Source organism: Cyprinodon tularosa, unplaced genomic scaffold (assembly GCF_016077235.1).
Source record: "Cyprinodon tularosa strain WSP-4 unplaced genomic scaffold, ASM1607723v1 ctg405, whole genome shotgun sequence".
Classification (NCBI taxonomy): domain Eukaryota; kingdom Metazoa; phylum Chordata; class Actinopteri; order Cyprinodontiformes; family Cyprinodontidae; genus Cyprinodon; species Cyprinodon tularosa.
In genome coordinates this window covers 391,760-404,834 of record NW_024039125.1, presented here as the reverse complement: position 1 = coordinate 404,834, position 13,075 = coordinate 391,760, and positions in this window count along the sequence as shown.

The following is a 13,075-nucleotide window of genomic DNA, read 5'->3' as shown; positions in this document are numbered from 1 at the left end:
AGGGTCCCCTGCCTGTTTTAACCTAGGGCTCGAAATTTCCTAAATCAGTTTTTGCATGAGAGTTTGTGCTTGCAGATTTCTGCCCTTGAACTTTAGTCTTGTCTCTCCTAGCATTTCTGTAGATGTATAGTTGTAGTTTTTGCCATCAACTGTAATTTCTGAATAAGTTATGTTAAGCCTTTGCTTTAGAAAGGAGTTTGCTTGTGTACTGCTATTTTTATCATTGATGACTTTATGATTGAAAATCACAGTCTGTTTATCCTTTCATAGAACTTTAATGAGTAGGACTTAAAAGCACATTACACTACATTCAGTCATGCAGCTGGCATAAAATCAGCATCATTGGGCCCTCCGACCATAAAACAGCAGTCAAAGAGGGTAAAGTGCCTTTCCCAGAGACACAGTGACTGAGACAGACGGAACGGGACAAACATCTTCTTCCTGACCCACTGTAACACAGGAGAGTTGTTGTCCCAGAGAGACAGCTTATCTATGGATAATTGATCTTGTCTTTAAAAGCAAAGGTCTGCTCATATTCAGAATTCAAACTTCTGAAATTACTTTAAATATGAAATTATTACATACTGTTCAATGAATGATACGTGTTTTAATTAAGAGTAATTTATTTTCATTTGAATGTGCTTTACTAGAGGCATCCATGTTTGTCCAAGAACACTACTGCCACCTACTGGTTTGTGACGTCACGGTGCGGTATCGGCTGTAGATCAAGTCCCAGTGCTGTATCTGGTGTTTGTCATAATGTGCTATTATCCAAGTCATCTTGAAAACATTCTTCTTCCAAATGTTTTCTACATATTAGATGTTTTTTTTTTCTGGCCAGATGTTCAATGGCCTCTCTTCAAGTTGGCAATCCAACGACCAACCCGTCCGTGGTGGATAAGGAATCGGAAAGGTAAAAGAACAAAGTTTCACTATAGCTCTGGTGAATTTCAATAGTGAAGTCCTCTGGAAATCTTCAATAATTGTTGTTGATTGCAGATGTGTCTAGTAGTTCCCATTGACTTTGCCTGTAAAGCGGGGAGAATGGTGCTAGGCTTACCGCACCGTGACGTCACTGCTGGAAGATGGCAGGAGGGAGGGGTTGCTATATATGGTTAAAATTGGCCCCTCCCAGACTCAGTGATCGCTAAGAAAATTATTGTTTTTATTTTTTTTACTGATTAATGCTAAATTTATTAAATTACTGCAAACGTTTTAGTTTTAGGTATAAATAATGATGCAATTATTATTCCTTGCAGACTGGACTTTTCCTTTCACACCCATTTTGTTTTCTTTAAATGGGTAAGGAAAAGGCACGTAAGGAAAACGTCAGAACAGGTTTTGTGGTTAGTTTCGCTGTAATACTCTCAATCAGTTTGCACATGCTTTGATCCCATAAAAAAAACAAGTTGGTAGTCACCTTATGCTCTATATTTACACACAACTGTTGACACTTTGAACATTAGTAGCCACATCTTGTATCTCATCATCAAAATCCATTAATCAAAGCCCTGAATGCTGATAATTAGGGGCAAACTGATACTCCCGCTGACGCCTCCCTCCCTTTATTGCACAACAGTCACAGTTAATTGATGAAATTAATTGATCAAATGAATCAGCAATACAAGAAGCCCATTCATCAGTCTCTCAATGTTAATCTGGAGTCGTATCTCTTGTCCTCTTGCTGCTCACTGGATGCATTGATGTCTGTGTTGTAAATAAGTGCTCCCAGCTGTGATCAATGGGTGTTGTTGTACCCCGAAGTGTTGCACCTCTGAAGGTGATACTGCACATAATGGATTTCAGATTTTCCACTCTTTGACCTCTCTGTGATATAGGAAAATTCTTTGCTTTCAGATGTTTCTTTGAGAGGCTTGGTTTTTGAGTTCCCAGACACATTGATGTAACTGAAACTCATAGGAGGCTTTGTTCTTAATTTGTCCTGTAGCAACAATGGATCAAAGCAGCGAGCTTAAGAGGTATTCTGGAAAGAGGTGAGTGATTTTATTAAGTTGTGGTTACAATTACACATGTCTACATTTTTTTCTTCAAAGAGGAAACGCTCTGGGTATTATGAAGATAAAAATTAACTTCAACTCTTTGTATTTTGTCAAATATGCTAAAAGAAATTAAACACTGTGCATGGAGGGGGGGGGGGGGGGGGGGGTTAATGATTGTAAAGGGATGACTACTGATCATATTTGTTTTCTTTTATGAGATATAGAGAACCATTTGTCCAGATGGTGAAAGCAATATTTGTGCCTAAAGACACTTTTCCACTGAAAGCCTCAGGATATAAAGCAACTCTGTCAGCCTGTTGCTCTGAAAGGGACCTTATTACTTATTTTAATCAGTCTGCAGGGGCCACTCCTGAAGAGCTTCTATGACTCTGCTGTGGCATCAGCCATCTTTTATGGAGCTGCCCGTTGGAGCAGTGGCTCTTCTGTAGCTTAGAGAAAGCGGCTGGATCAGCTGATCAGGAAGCCCAGCTCTGTGATTGGATGCCCTTTGGACTCAGTGCAGGAGGTGGGAAACAGACGGATCCTAACTAAATGAACTTCTCTCTTGGATAATGTCTCCCCACCCATGCATGAAGCTGGTGCTGAACTGGACAGCTCCTTCAGTGACAGACTGCTGCACCCTAAATGCACCAGGGAGCGTTATCACTGATCCTTCCTCCCAGCAGCTGGAAGACCATCACTGTAAAAATGTCCACATTATTTTTATTGAGATACACAATATTTACACTTAAAAAACACTGTGCAGTAAAGTATTTTATTTAAATTTTTTTTTTACTCTGCCACATATTTTGTATTTCTATAATTTTTTTAAGGTCCAGGGTTGTGTGACCGCTTTTGGCTTTTGCTGCTGTACCTCAATCTCCCCATTGTGGGACAGTAAAGGGATTTTCTATTGTATTCTATTCTAAAATGGTTGTATTTCATTTTCTGTGACTCTACTCGTTCTCCATCAGGCACTAAAGCACTGGAGACATGAAATGTGTATAGAAATGCTATCAGGGCTTTGATAAGCCCTGGGCTTTTCAAAAGCCTGGAAATTTTTAAAGTCATTGGAAAAGCCCCTTATGTGTTTTCTTACCAGATAAAAACACAAACAAGAAAAGAAAGACAATTCAGTCTCCTGGCATTTCAGAAATGTGACGCAGATTAAGGTGGAATTTTACTTAATTATGTGCTGTGTTAATTATTCATGGCTTCTTGTGTTTGCCTCCCAGTGCCTCACCGTGTGTGAGTGTGTGTGTGTGTGTGTGGATGTGTGTTTGTGCTCCTGTCTAGGGATCACAGTGAGGACCCTTTTCCTGATCTCACCATTTCATTGAGGAAAGGTTGTTGTAAAGTCAGCACATGTCGCTGCTCCTCACAAGCTATTTTGTTAATGGTTTGGTTTAGGACTAATGTGTTAATTGGGTTACATTCAGGTGTGCAATGGTAATTGTTAGGTTCAGGAATGTTAGGGTATAGAAAGGGTTGGAAATTACTGAAAATAAATGGAAGTCAACACATGGTTCTCACTGCCTGTAGGGAGACTAGAGTGTGTGCGGAGGATGGATACTTGTTTATGTTACCTATTGAGGTGTCTCGGCATGTTTTGTGTATTTCTTACATTGTGGGGACTATATTCCAGAAATCATGGCACATCCTGGGGACCAACTGCTCTAGTGGGGACCAACTCCCGTGTCATGATTCTTTCCTTTGTGGACTTTATGGTAGTGTTTATGTTTTCTTTTTGGGTTTCCATTTACACTTTGATCAATGTCATTCTTTTTTTTTCTGGGTCATTGGTTTCTTTTTTTATTTTGTGTCATTCTAGTTGTTTTTTAATTATATTTAAGCTGTGTTTTTTTTACTACTCTGTCGCCCACTTGTGCCAGTCTCCTTTCTGCTAGCTCCCTTTTAGTTGCTTCTATCAGCACCTGCACCCAATCAGCTGATTAGCCCATTCATTGTTCTTTCTACCATATATACACCTCCTGTGCATTTCCTCATTGCTGTCTGTGAAGATTCTCAGTCATCCAGATCATGGTCAGGCTGGAAAAAGTTCCATTGTGAAGTTTTTAGAAGAAGTTTCTCCTCTCATCCGTGAGGCTTTCCTCAGTTCTAACTAGTGGTGGAACACTGAGATTAATATACTGTACTGTAGGTCTAACAAAGTATTAGGGGGGCAAAAACTGCCTTTGATCCCTAATTCTTTGTTAGACCTACAGTATATTAACCTTAGTGCTCCCCAAAACTAGTTATAACTGAAGAAGCCTCTTGAATAGAGGAGAAACATCTTCTAGAAAACTTCAAAGCCATTTACCTAAACTGAACTTTACAAGCTTCCCCAATGCTGGATCCTCTTCATTCTTTTCTTTCCTTTAGTTTGTTTAAGCTTACAGTAGGTGTAAGGTTTAGGGCCAAGGTGTAATTTGCTTTAGGTCAGGTAGTGATGGTGAAGGGAAACCTCATAAGGCATTGAACCGTTTTGCCAAAATTGCTTCAACGATCCCCACAGTTTATGAAGCTTCATATGAACATGTCACCACCTACTGGTGGACTGCAGAACTACACTTGTTTATAAAATCTGTGATTTTTTTATGTTTGTTTTTATTGTTGTTTCTTCCCCATTTAAGTTCCTTTGAAATAGTTCATGATTTGTGTGTATAACAACATGTTTCGTAGGGCTTTTTGTGGATAAAATGTCTTAGAGAACAATATTTTAAGGTACACTTTATGCCATTTTAGTGAAATAAGTTAAAGCAGACACTGTTGACTGAATACTGCAGGTGATGAAGCAAGCCTTGATATGCGCTGCGCAGAAACTCCCCCTCCAATACTCAACACATGCCTCAAAGCCTCGGCTGATCTTATAACATCACTAGGGTTAGGAATGAATCCATAGTGGCTATGTTAATTATAAGCATCGCAGTTAGGCTGCAGAAATGGCTTAGAAATGAATAGAAGTCAATGGAAATTCCTCACAAAGATAAAGAGACATGGCTGCTGGTGGTGGTGGGGTTGGGGTGGTTAAAATGAAAACAACGGTGGACCTTTGATTCTTAAGCAGTGCATTAATCAGATCCACTAAATACCTCTTGTCAGCATTTGACCAAGACAAAGACACTGTGTGTTCATAGGAGGATGTGTGTGTGTATTTGTATCAATGCATGCAGCTGAGTGTAAGTGTCAGTGGGCAAATGTGTGTGCAGGGATGCGATACACTAACCTAAAATAGAAAGTAAGCCCTCTGAGGAAGGTTGTTCTCTTATTGACACGGTTCTGTGTAAGAAGCGCTTTTTTAAACACCTTTTGTTACCTATTTTGTGGTGATTAAATCAGCATTGCTTTTAATTGGCTGCTCTGAAAAGGAACTGCTTTCCTCAGCAAAGAGCAGAGTTCACCAGACAAAGAGAACAGCGTAGCAGTTCTTCATTTAGATATAGGCTCAGAGTGTTAATGGTGAAAATAAGTACGTAAGTAAGCTGGGTGTTTCCTTTTTTTCAGGTCAACCCTTGGGGTGCAGTAGTGCACTATGAGATGCTTCTATTTCCAGAATAAATTAACACCAATTCAGTTTCTGGAATAGCGCTTCTTTATTAAAGTGGGCTGCTCAAGGCTGCTAGATGCAGGAGCTGCTCTGTTCATTTAAAGGAGGATGAAATCTTCTTGTTCACTGTGACCTTTTCTTTGCTCTGGATGACTTTATACCCTGGTGTTGCATGCTGTTCAGCAGGAAGTATTTTCCATCATATCTTTTTTTCTTTTTTTTTACAACCAGAAACAGCAAATCAACACCTCAAAGATGATTTAAAAACAATCCGAAGTTCAAGACGAATTAAACAGGAGAGCCTGAGGATGCAGTGGAGAAGCAAAAATAAAGGAGTTGATTCAAGCAATTTCTTCCATCAATCAACCTATAAAATGTAATGTTTGGAAAACAGACTGGATGAACTGGAAGTCCTGGCAGTGATCAGCCAGAATGTCACTGATTACTGTTACTTGCATCCCTACCTCCAGTGTCTCTATGCCAGTATTTCTGACCTTGTGAGCAGAAATATTAGACGCTTAACCAGTGGCAGCTGCCAAATAGAGGGTGTTAGTGCACCGCCCCACCCACACAATGACCCGGATTAAGACATTAAAAAAATATGTAATTTCATTTTAGATAAAAAGATAAAATATTTGGAAATATATTAATATATATATATATATATATATATATATATATATATATATATATTTTAGATGTGCAAGATAAATACTTAATCTTTAATTATTAGTAAAGTGTCTTTCCATTTTTCACCCAGGGCGCAGCTAAGGTGCGACCTGCAGTGGCCTCCCACCACAGAGCAGACATTTTGTGGATGATTGGCAGGTCGAGTCACAGGAGTCGGAGACCCATTGGAGAGAGAGAGAGAGAGAGAGAGAGAGAGAGAGAGAGAGAGAGAGAGAGAGAGAGGAATGGCACAAAAATGTCTTCTTCCACAACATGGTTTAGCTACAAGGTTTGGCTAACTGCATTTAGCGAGGCTAAGGTTGTATTCAGCTTACTTGCCTCATTTGTCAATGTCAGGGTCTGACCCAGCATGGATAAAGACAGGTAGGACTGACTTAAAGCACTTTTTAGAAAAGGGAAAGAAGAATGAACAAGCTGGGATTCAAATGGACAATAATATATTGTAGTGTACTTTTTCTAATAGCTTCTCCATTATTAAAGTTTGTGATGCCATATTGGACCATGCAACATATAGATTTGCCTTCACCAAGCCTTTGAAGGGCAAGATTTATGTAATTGCAAAAAGGTGGTGCAAAAAAATGCTGCACTGAAGAAGCCGTGTCAAGAAAATGGGATCTCCTTTGTGAAACTGGATAATTTTCATAATATCAGGTGGTCTGCATGGAGAAAGGGAACACTGTTAAAAATATCAAGACTACTACCGGCCATTAAAATGCAGCTGGCGACAAGTGATGACAGTGATTTGCAGCAAATCCGTAGAGAGCGTTTTAATTGCTTTTTGTCAAATATGCTTGATATTGGAAACATTTTGAAGACCACATCCATCAACTTTCAGAAGGAAAAGCTGACCATTGGAGAAAGTGAGGATGAACTCATGGTAGCCATTGGACAGTTGGCACTTCTGTTTGATGGTGAAGGCCACTACAGGGCACACTGCTTCTAATCCGGATGCTGACAGAGACAAGACAAACATATTCAGTGGGTTAATTGAAGAGTTTGAAATCAGATATGAATCCTTAAAGTCATGTGATCATTTCTTAGTATTTGATCTTTTAACATGGCCTGAGGAAATTAAAGACCTCTACAGTTTTGGAAACACAACAGTTTTGCAGCATTCTGAAGACATACAAAGCGGCCTTGCAGCTTGATTAAGACACCACTGAGACAGAATGGATGCTCTTAAATCAGACATCCCAAGTTCCAAAAGCTCATTTCAGGGAGCTTTTGGAACCCCACCACGCCCCCACCCCCAGATAACGGACCCGCACCGTGCCACATACATACATACTTAAGACCAGCAACTTTTTGATAACTGTTTATTAACTAACAGTCATTTCTTATTCTTATTTCTTATAGTGTTGGTCTTTTATTTTAAAATTTCAAAACTTTCAATCTTGTAGCCTTGAACATCAGTTGTGCTTTCTGTTTTTCATGGAACTTCAGCATACAGTGCACCTTGCCACGCTGTCATCACTCCTCACCATGGCTGGTTCTAGACAGGGGACAAAGGGGGCCAGTGCCCCTGTAGATGATGTTTTGGCCCCTGTACTGAAGACATAATACTTACAAGATATTCTAATCTGATGATATGTGCTGTAACACACATGATTGCTGATAGGTAATTTGGAACTGCTTCATTCTTTTTCTTTATAAATTCTGTTTTACTAATTATTCAAACCAATAAGGTGATAGCTTCAGTGGGATTGAGATAGGATCCCAGTTTTTACCTGCTAATTTTTTTTTCACAACTCATAAAAAATTATCTAAGTTTTACAGATGAATTTAACAGTTTTTCTTGAATTCTAATCGAAATTTTATAGAATACGGTGGTTTTAACTTAAATTAAGTCAGAAATATGTAAAATTCCTAAATTATAAATGTATATTGACATCATAAGTAATGCAATTTTTATCCAACCTAACTGAAAAGAAATTTTACTTCATGCAGCTCTCTGACCACATTATATATATTAATATATTTGAATCCCTTGCCCTGGTTTTTTTATTTCTTGCTTTTCTGGGCCCCCATGAAAACACGCTGGCCCCCTCCTGGCCCCCTGGTACATTTGGTCTAGATCTGCCACTGTTCCTCACCTTCACTAGACGTGGATATACTTTAGTATATTCTGCTGTAAAATTAGTCCTATATTTACATTTATTACTCGAGGATTCAACCTCTGCCGTTTCCCAGGAAGCACAGCTTTGAGTGGTAACTAGGTGACTGCCAGAGAGCAAACCAGAGAAACTTATCGGACTGATCCAATCAGCTCTCTGATCAACCAGTTGCCTGGAACGCTGGTTGATCAGAGCATCGCTTTGGACAGATACGCTGCACAGGTTTCACAAGCAATCTCCTCTCAACACCCCGCTCTCTTGTTGTTCCTGCGCAATTGAGTAGTTCTAATCTGCACATGATGAATGAATTACTGTACTGCCTGCTCGCTCTAACTCGCATTAAAAAAACACCACTGCGCAGTCTAAAATCTGGGATATTTTATCCACCTCTCAGGCATCCGTGAACAACTATCAATATCATGGAGACTCCCTGAACTTCCCGGAGACTTGGGATGTCTGCTAAAGCAGGCAGGAAAACAAGTAACCTGGTTGCTTACTCCAACATTAACAAGGTGGCAAATCTATCTGTTACACTGCCTTTAAGCAATGTCCTGATGCACATTCACCTGTCAAAGCAGACAACAGAGACATTTGACCCAAAGCCAGCTATTGACCTGCATATGGAAACAGCTAATCAAAAGCTAAATGAAGAACAGTGAAGTGCTGCAGCATCTTCATCATTAACCAAGCAGGAGTCTGAAGCAGTGGACAGTGGGGGGAAAACTGAGGAGAACAGTGAGGAAGACTGAGATTAATAAGACCACACTAGATACTAGACACTTTTTAATGTCTTCCAAGGCAGCATGCACTCCTCTTCTTAACCTACCGGTAAGTAAAACAGCACAAGTAGGATCAACATATCAGGACCTTTCTTAGTGCTTCAAACCTTTGGTTCCTGTTCCATTAAAGGTGCATTGGAGTGGTTACAGAGTGAGGATTTGGTGTGGTTCACATACCAGCTGGTTAGAGTTTCCTCTGAACATTTTATTGCTGCTTGTCTTTGCAGCATGTCTTGCAGTTGGTCAGCATAAATTGTTTTACAGTCAGGTTATTTATTCAAGTGTCTCTCTGTTCTCAGAAACAGTTGATTCCACATCCCTTCACTTATTGGGATGAGAGGGAGGTTCTAAAGCCCCAAGATACTCTACATACCAATGTTGAACATCACTGTGGGTACAGTATCTCTTTCCACAAAAGTAAGACCTTTTTTTATTATTTCAAGATCTTTCTCCTCCATTAATTTCGGACAATTACCACAGCAACATCCACCACATCTTGGTTCACAAGCTTCTCTTATGTTCTCCAATTTCCACCAGTCAATGAACTCTTTGTTACGAAATGGGTCTTACTGTCAGCTTTGAATTCTTTGAGACTGCAGACTCATATTTTACTGTACCGGTGCACATAGATGGCACAAACAGTGCCTCTTACTGGTGTGCTCTCACATCAGCCTCATCAGCTCCTCCCACTGTTAGGACCAGTTCCCCAACAACTCTGACTCTCCGAGGGGGCAGGCTACCTTCTCTGTGGCTAATTTTAGCTGAATGGTATCCTGTCTTTTGAGATCGTCCAAGTCAACTTTCTGGCAAAAACGTTTTTAGTTGCTGTGGTTGGATAACTTTGTGCATTTTGCCAATCTCACTGAGCCCATAACAAATGAGTCAATGAGCTATTTCTGGTCCTCAATGTGTCTCTGATTTTTAACATACTGTATATTTATTTGTCTTAACTTTGATTGTCATTCATGACACCATGAATGACTGACGTTATATTCACACCTTTAACACCTTTCACTCCATTAAGTTGAAATCTTCTGGCAGCAGGTTAAAATGAAGTCTAAAAATGTTGCTCTAATATATAGAACCTGTGGATCATCTCATACGTCCCTACTCATGTTGATTCAGTCTTTTATACAGTAAAGTATGTGTTTGTAGCCGAGCTTCAAATAGCTTAATATTGTGCCAGTAGGCTCACTAGGTTTTAATCAAGTGAATCCTAATCCAAAGGTAATTCATTTTCCCCAGTGGACCTAATGAATCTGTTTATGTGTAATCTGAAAATAACTTCCATAGTTCTTCATGTACTGTTAATATAACTAAATAAAAATAAAATGATCTGCATCTATTAAACAAGCCAAAAACAACTAATCTCATGTCCTTTTAACTGAGATGTAGAATCTTCTCCATATAAATATTCAATTCTTTGTGAAAAAAAGAGACAATAATTCTTTAACAAGATCTTCTACAAACAGACAATGTTTGTTTATTAAACCTAATGTGTCTAACGGACCAAGTGAATTCTACTCTTTTTTTTTTTATGCACAAAACTATGACAAAAATCGGACTGAATCAGGAAATAAAACAGGGTGATGGCTGTAAGGAGAGCGGAGACAGAGGCGACTGAGTTGTGCTGCTGACCAGGTTAGCTCTGGGGGGAATGTTAAAGGAATAGTACACCCAAAACATGATTAGCCTTCATTTTCTACTCACCCCCATGCGGAACAACACTCTGGAGTACTTTTTTGATATCTCAAATGCATCTAGAGATCTGGGAGGCTTCTTGCTGTCTGCTGACATTCAAATAATGGAGGTCTATGGTGCCCGAGGCAGAAAGGTCCATAAAAGTCCACAAAAAACGTGTCAATATTCCTCCATACTGCTCTTCCAATGTATTCCAAGTGTCCTGAGTGGGTAGCATCCAGACTTAACTCGAAACGAAGTCATTTAGAATGTTTTTAGAGCATAAACAGTAGTGTATAGGATTTCATTAAAGCGCGCACATGCGCGCTCACGACGCTACGGAAGCCGGCAGACCAAACCAGTGCATTCAGCTCGGCAAAGAACTCATGCTCTTCCTCGACACTGAAGTCCTCAGACATTTTTCTTTCGTTGTTTCTTTCTTTGCACAGGTAAACAGCACATTTCTTCTTCTACGCTTGCATTATTAGCAGAGCAGACGCTGAATGCGTGTACTATTCCTTTAATACAGTGAAACATAATACAGGAAACTCTCTTTGTTAAACGAAGAGTCAGAGTTTGTCTGTTTTCAGGTTTAGACTACTTAGAATTTTTGGTAAACCTGCTTTGTGAAACGGACCCCTGGTAGTTTGTGCTTCAAAGGTTTAGTAACCACAGGATTTTTTATGTCTCCGGTATTAACCAAGTCTGTCAAATCAGCCAGAGCCTTTTCATTGGTTTGTAGGAAGTTTAATATTCCTTGGCTGGTTTCTTTTCAGGGCTGCAAGTTTCTCAAGCTCTTCAATAATCTCCAAAGCAATACTTGACTTGTCTCCATACCTGTTTCTATCAGTCTCAACATGTCTGTGGCATACCATAGACAGTTGTCATTGGCATTGAATTGTCAAAGGCTCCTTCAGAAAAAAACAAACTGAACAAAAGTCTGGATGGATGAAATCCGAAAGAGATCACATGAGGGGTTAGGATAGGATTTATGCATCTGGAGGTATAGAAGGTTATATAGAAAGGGAGCCAGATTGCCAATGATCATAAATGCACTTAAGGTTCGAGGGAACATGAATGGCTGGGGTGATGTCAATATCAACATGCATGTAGGCGATGAAAACTCAGGATGCCCAGCTCCTAACCAAGAGGACCAATGTACCAGCTGGTTCACTCTGAACACTGATGGATTAAAATGTTTATTCTCCTCTCCAAATTTCTGTGGTAGCTCAAGATAAGATTATGGGCTTTCTTTTCTGTATGGAAGTGAATCTCCTGGAGTCAAGCACCTGTAGTTGTTCGTGAGAGTGCACTTGTGCATGTAAAGTTCATCCAAAGGAAAAATGCTCAATAGTGGTTGTGAATATCCAAAGACACCCCCCCTGCAGAGGACTGAGGTGAGCGCCTGGGGGACCCAAAGCCCCAGGCGCCCAAAGGGACCCCAAGAGCAAAGACGCCCAGGAGGGGCCAGTCCAGGTAATCTAACCCCCACCAAGGCAGAAGAAGCCACCCCGAAGTGGATCACGCCATGGGACCCAAGGCCCCAGGGGCGCCCCGCCTCCTGGCAGGAGCCCCTACCGGGCCCCGGGGACAGGCCCTGCGGCAGCCACCAGGAATAAGCCAGTATCGGCCCCGGCATCTACCCCCAAACACCGAGCACCACCAATGCACCGGCGAGCCCACGTGCCAGCTAGCGGAGGGGGGCAGGACGGTGGGAATTGGCCTTGCAATTAGCACAGACTGAAGAAGAAGAAAAAAAAACGTGGACACATTCACACATAACACTGACAACCAATAATCCCAGGACTAAGGACCCGGCGGTGCCGGTGGCAGGTCCCGGGATTACCAGATCACCCAATAGCTGACCCTGGAATCTGGATGTGGAGAAGGGGAGTGATGTCACCGCCACACTAACCCATCTTGTTCCTGCTTCGGACCCGGCCCCCCACCCCACACCCGGACCAAACAACCCCATTAAGAGCTCTCCGGGGACGGGGCCAACATGTCCTGCACTGGCAAAAACAGGAAAAACTCCCTTTTAACAGGAAGAAATCTCCAGAAGAACCAGGCTCCGTGTGAACGTACATCTGCCAAGGTCAACCTATTTAGATTCAACTAAATATGTCTTGTGCGTAAATTATAATTTTTAGTTTTTAGTGCATCAATCCTATAGATATTGCTACCTGGGATACTTTTTGTTTGCTCTGTTATTATTTTTGTATCTCTCTATGTACAGGTGTAAGGCACAATTAGGATGTTTATTCT